Source organism: Pseudopipra pipra, chromosome Z (genome assembly GCF_036250125.1).
Source record: "Pseudopipra pipra isolate bDixPip1 chromosome Z, bDixPip1.hap1, whole genome shotgun sequence".
NCBI lineage: Eukaryota > Metazoa > Chordata > Aves > Passeriformes > Pipridae > Pseudopipra > Pseudopipra pipra.
The window spans coordinates 25,733,744-25,739,833 of NC_087581.1; positions in this window are offsets into that span (position 1 = coordinate 25,733,744).

Genomic DNA, 6,090 nt, shown 5'->3' on the forward strand with positions numbered 1-6,090 from the left:
GTCATCCCAGAGCACATGGCAAAGGATTGCATACAGGTAGTTCTGGAATATCTCCGATGAGGGAGACTCCACGACCTCTCTGGACAATCTGTTCCAGGGCACATTCACCCACACAGTAAAGAAGTTCCTGTGTATCAGTTTCTGCCCGTTGCCTCTTGTCTTATTGCTTGGCACCACTGAGAAGAGCCTGGATCCAGCTTCTGGACACTCTCCCTTCGGACAGTTACAGTCATTAATGACATCACTCTCAGCCATCTCTTCTCAAGGGTGTACTGGCCCAGCTCCCTCAGCCTTTCCTTGTAAGAGAAATGTTCAGTTCTTCAATCACTCTTCTTGCTCTCTGCTGGACCCGCTTCCAGAGCTTCACGTCTCATTCTGAGGAGCCCAGAACAGGCCAGTGTAACCTGGGCCTGTGTCCGGTGACACACTACAGCTGGGAAGCCCTCAGTGGCGGTCACCTGTGGAGGGTGGTGGCCTGGCAGCAGTGGAGCCCTGAGCCCTCTGTCCCACCTAAGCACTGGGATGAGCAGCCACCCGGCCCTGCTCCTGACTGAGGAGTGCCCCATGCATTGTGTGGTGCATCACCTCTCTTGCAAAGCATGCAAGGCTTTTCCTGGTTTTGCAGGTTTTTTTGGTTGTTTCTTGGTTTGTTTGGTTTGGTTTTTGTTAAAACAGAGAAGAAAGTTCATGAAAGTAGTAGCAGTGCCACATGGCTGAGCGGCAGAGTGCCACAGGCCAGCATACCACGTGGGAGGGGTGGTGAAGCCTCACAGACGTAAGTCACAGCATTGGCAGTGCTCACAGAGTTCCCCCTCCACTGCATTGTATCCTTGGCGTTGCATAGCTTTAGCACTCCCCAGAATGGAGCTCAGGTAGCCTGGGGTGAAGGGCAATAGCTCCAGGAGGTGCTAGTTAATGGCTGCTTCCAGTGAACTCGTGGCAAGGAGAGCACCTGGGAGGATGGGGGCCCAAGCTGTGACACAGACTGTCATTACTCATACGGCTCTCCACACTCTGCGGGGGTGCACGCTTCTGCCTGCTCTCACACTGCCTCTGAATGACGGAACAGAGCTGTTCAGTGGTCATTTTTCCTATCTTTATCGTACTGATTTGCAACGTACTTTGCTACTCCTGAAGATATCCTAAAAGATACTTATTTCTTGTTGCTCTGTGACATAATCAGGAAATTACGAAATATGTAATGGCACGATCCAGAGAAATGGCTGTTCCAATAAATCCAGTGATGCAGATAAACACTGAACATTTCTGCTTTCCCCGTGTTGCCAAATGAAAGCTCACAGGAGTTGCAATACTCTTTGGAATGAAAAAGTCTGAAAGAGTGGTACACTGAAATGTGGTGACTATGCTCTTTGCACACCTCAGGTGCTTTAGTAAATTTCCATACTCAGGCTTAGTGAGTTTTCTCATTTGCTTCAAGCACCCTCAGTACACACAAGATTATTGCCGACAATTTATGATCTACAGCTCCAGATTATGCTATGATCCCAAAACATACGTCTAGCCTGAGATTTGGTTTATTCTGTTTTGTTCAGTTTTTTTTCCTCTCTGCTTTTGTTTCACTTACCTGTGTCACCTCTCTTCACAAACAGATAAACATACTTCCAGATTAGGTTCTCAAAAGTAGATTTTACATTAGAAACCAATATAAAAAATTTCTTTCTAAATGTTTTCTTAAAACTACAAGCGCATAATTACTCCAGCAAAATGCTTGCAACACAAATAATAATAAAAAAAAAGTCAAATGTAACCCCCCCAAATGTAATGGAATGGAAACTGCCTTTTGAAAATGTCATACTAATAATATGTAGGATATTAAAGTAGTATTACTAATATACATAAGAAAATACATTTTTAAAAAAAGATGTGGCCTGATATTGAGTGTAGATCTCTATTTCTCCTTTAAAATTCTTCTTAGGTTTGAAGTTGTAGAGAGAAGGCAATCAAAGAATCAAATATGGACTTTCATATTTGATTTCTTGTATCATATCAGTGCTAATGTACTGGGGGCCACCACTCCTGAAACACTCACATAAGCAGCTTTATGCAAGGACATTTGCTCTCCAGCAACACATGGTGCTCCATATCAATTTGACTATGCCTACATTATTGATCTGAAGGAAAATGCACAACTTGAGAAAATAGGAGCTACATATCATTTATTTCTTTTGGCTCTATGTTTACTTGAGGATTGGAACTGTAGAATAATTCCATCCTTTTCTTAGTGGTCTTTTTCCTTTAATTCTTTGGGCAACACTTGAAAATTAAATCCTCCCTCAGTTAAGAAGAAGACCTGACTAAACTGATTTTGGTGACAGTCATACTCTACAGGTCAAAACAACTTTTAATATTCTGTCAACTCAAAATTCAGAAGTAATCTTCTGCTTTAGATCAGAAAGACTTCTGATGTTTGTAATACCGACAGCCCTTTTATCATCTGTTCTGAGCACAGCATTTGGGAGGGCACTGTGTGATATGAATTAAGCTGGAATTATAGTGCATACATGTTTTGACATGACTGGGACATCAGGGTCAAATACATCAACACAGTGCCCTTTATTGCTCTGTTAGTCTGGAATGACCAATTTAAGATAATTGGATCTAATTTCCAAACAAATTATTCAGCATAAATTCAGTTTGACTTTATGTCAAAAAGACTGATGTTTAACCTCGTATCTTCCAATCCAAGCTGGTTCATTTTGTCAGCTCACAAAAGAGGAAAATCCCTTGTTCACTGAGCATAAATTATACTTGTAAACCTTGTTTTAAGCAGAAAAAGTTAAAAGGCAATTCCTCATCCACAGGAACTATGGGCCTGGTTTGTTTTCTAATTTAGTAGCAAAACCAAGTTAAGCGATAGCAGATTAACATTCTTGCTTAACAGAAAAATACAAATGTGTTTATGTGTTAAAACCACAATCAGCTATTTAGGGTAAGAACTAGAACAATATCTTCAGAAAGCATTTAATTTTGATTAAAAATAAACAGTGATGAAGCATGCACCAAATAATTTGCAAATTGTTCTCATTCAAATTGTTCTCATTCAAATTTGACTTATTTGTGGTACTAATTTTGTAGCTTCAGTTTTCCATCCATCGAATCCTCTTACATCATTGACTGGTAAATTGAATATCCCTTTGTTAGAAGATTTCTGGTCTGGTGTAGGTATTAATACATCATGATCAAGACTGCTCTTACATTCATCTTCAAGCCTGAACTTTATAAACTGTTACTTTTCCAGTCCATTCTAGTAACCATTCTGATGATTTCTAGTTTTTCTGTAACTCTTCTGCATTGCTAAACCAAAATGATGTGTAGTATTCCAGTGTCTACACCAGTGCCAAATACAAAGGTAAAATAATTGCTACACTGCAGGGAGATAGAGCTATTTATTTCCTTTAACATAAGCATGCTGCCACAATTTTGAAGCAACAGTACTCTCCAGCTTTCTCTGGAATCTTTCTGTCACTGCAGCATGTTCCAGCCACCTATTCAGTGGCCCATAGCCTCTCTAACAGACAAGCACTTGGTGAAATTTGAGTTCAGCAGGAAGCAAGAAACCCTGTGAAGAGAAGAAACCAGATTTTACATCCTGAGTTTCCAGGGCGTAGTGTATCAGCCTTTCCTATGAACACCTTGAAAATCTTGCTTCCCTGCACTGAAGGTGATGATGGACCACCGAGCATCTGAGCCTTCCTACTACAGTGGAGCTAGATCTTCACTCCTGCCTCAGGCACAGATCTATCATCTCTTCAATCATATACCCATCAGTCACTTCACTCCTATAGCCACAGTGTTTTAACTGGAAACTCATATTGAACCAATTTTCTACCCTGTCTTTAAAGTGTTTTTTTTGTCATTACTACCAACAGTCCAGTTCCCATCCCTTAACTGTGGCCCAGCTCTCATTCTGTGTACTACAAGCTTGTAGTTTGCCTTGAAAACTTGGTAAGCATTCAGTATTGCTCTGAGTCAACAGGTATTCTTCATTATCTGTCGCTATCCTAGTCTTACAAATGAAATCAGGAGGAATATTGTAAGACCTCAGTGCAGGAATCCACTGTTATAAAAATACAGGACAGCTTTGTGTAGTCTCTATTCAGTTCAGATACAAGCAGCTGTTCGCTAGGAGAACTCTTCTGTGCAGGCACACTCATGCTATCAAGCAAGTTTGCATTTCTTCTTGGACTTTGTTGCCTCACTTTATCTTAACTCCACAATATGGCATCTGTATGGTGGCATTGCATGTGGTAATCTAGTTTAAGAAAATAGCACAGGGAGTCTAATGAGCTTTTATCCCTTGATGTCTCTGCTCTCACCTGAATCCTTATAAAAATCCTTCCCAGACATCAACCACAGGACATTTAGGGCTTATTTAGCCAAACACATCCATCTCTTACCTAAGGTACAAGGACAGGAAATGCCTCATTGACACTCCAGACGTACCCAAGAATTGGGCATTTTCACCTTCATCCTGTAATTAAAGCAGAATGATTAAACCCTGGTCACTCATTTCAGAACAGGAAGTGGAAGAAGAACCACCCACAGATTCGAGATTGATAGGGCACAGAGAGACTGTTTGCATCAGACATGCTGTTTTGATAAACTTAAGCAGTGCTTTTCCCTCTTCCCTGTTTAGCAATACTCATTTTCTGTGCTCCCTCTCCTTCTGACCTTGTTATTTTGTATTGGGAGCTATAATCACAACCAAGAATTACACAGAAAATATGAACTGATTATTTCTTGTCGAAAAACAAAACTAACAAACTTTGTTCAGATAGACATACGCTGCCTTCGCAGCCAATTCAGGTTCTGTGTCACCCTCTTTCTTCTGAATGCTCTGCCCCCTTTCCATGCCGGCTCAGCATTCCCTTTGTTATTAAATGGAGGTCGGAGGTCAGGGATTGATGTTAACCTGGAGAGGGGGCAGGGAGGCAATCAGCACACCTTACTGTGATTTCAGGACAGAAGGCTTTTTCTTCATTTGCCTTCAGCCTGGAAAGGTCCAGTCAATCTTAAACTAATAAGAATTTGTTAAACTGATAATAGGATAACCAGAACCCAGTCCAAATATAAGCCATTTATTCTTCCTTTATCTATTAAATATCTCACTTTTTACAGTCTGACAGCTTCTGCCAAACCCTAATCACTCACTTGCATGATTGCTACCTCTTTCTGCTCTTTAGCCCCTCTGATATCTGCCAGCTATCACTGCCAGCTATCCTATTTCCACAAAACACAAGCAAAGAAATCACCTCCTTCATCAGCCTAACTTTATGCAACTGAACCACCATCCTGGTTCTCCTTTTCTAATCACATCAAGATTAATCTCTTTTTTTCCTACAAGACCTCAAGTCCCTCTACACAGACCCACATTTCTTACCCAAGTTTGTTTAGCATTCCATGTCAGCTATCTTGGCAGTAATGTCAGCCTGTTTACTTTTTCATAATAGTTTCCCACTCCTTTCCCATTCCATCTCTCCTGCACACGGTCCTCAGACAATTCATGTTCAGGCTACCCATATTACATCAAACCGGTAATTTTGTTTCAGTCATTTCAATCAATGTTCTCTTAGTTGACAAATCCTGTTACCTGTCAAATTTTATCTTGCCTTATTATCTGTTTATTAGTGCTATCAGAAAGCTTTGGTCATTAAAAAAAAAAAGAAGGATGTATGTGATAAGAGCTGGTAGTTCCAGGTAGGCGGACAAGCATGATCACCACCAAGGACTGATGAATGCAGGAGGCATGGTTTCATAAGCTCTTTGTCCTTCCATTTGAGCACAGATGACTGCAAGGAGACTCTGCCAGGTTTATGTGTGTATTTGTGCCAGACTGGCTTTTTACATTCGTGCAGTATATTTAAATAAGAACTACACTTGAGAGACTTATTTCTCATATTTTATATATACTGCAATAATAATAACAAACAGGCAATAGATAGATATATTGTATCTTCTTTAAAAACAGCCCTATTCCAGTTGGAAATCAGTCAAGAAATTCTCTGGTGGTGAAAGGGGTGAAATAACTTTGAAATCTATGGAGCTGAAATAATTTACAGCAGCAGAGAA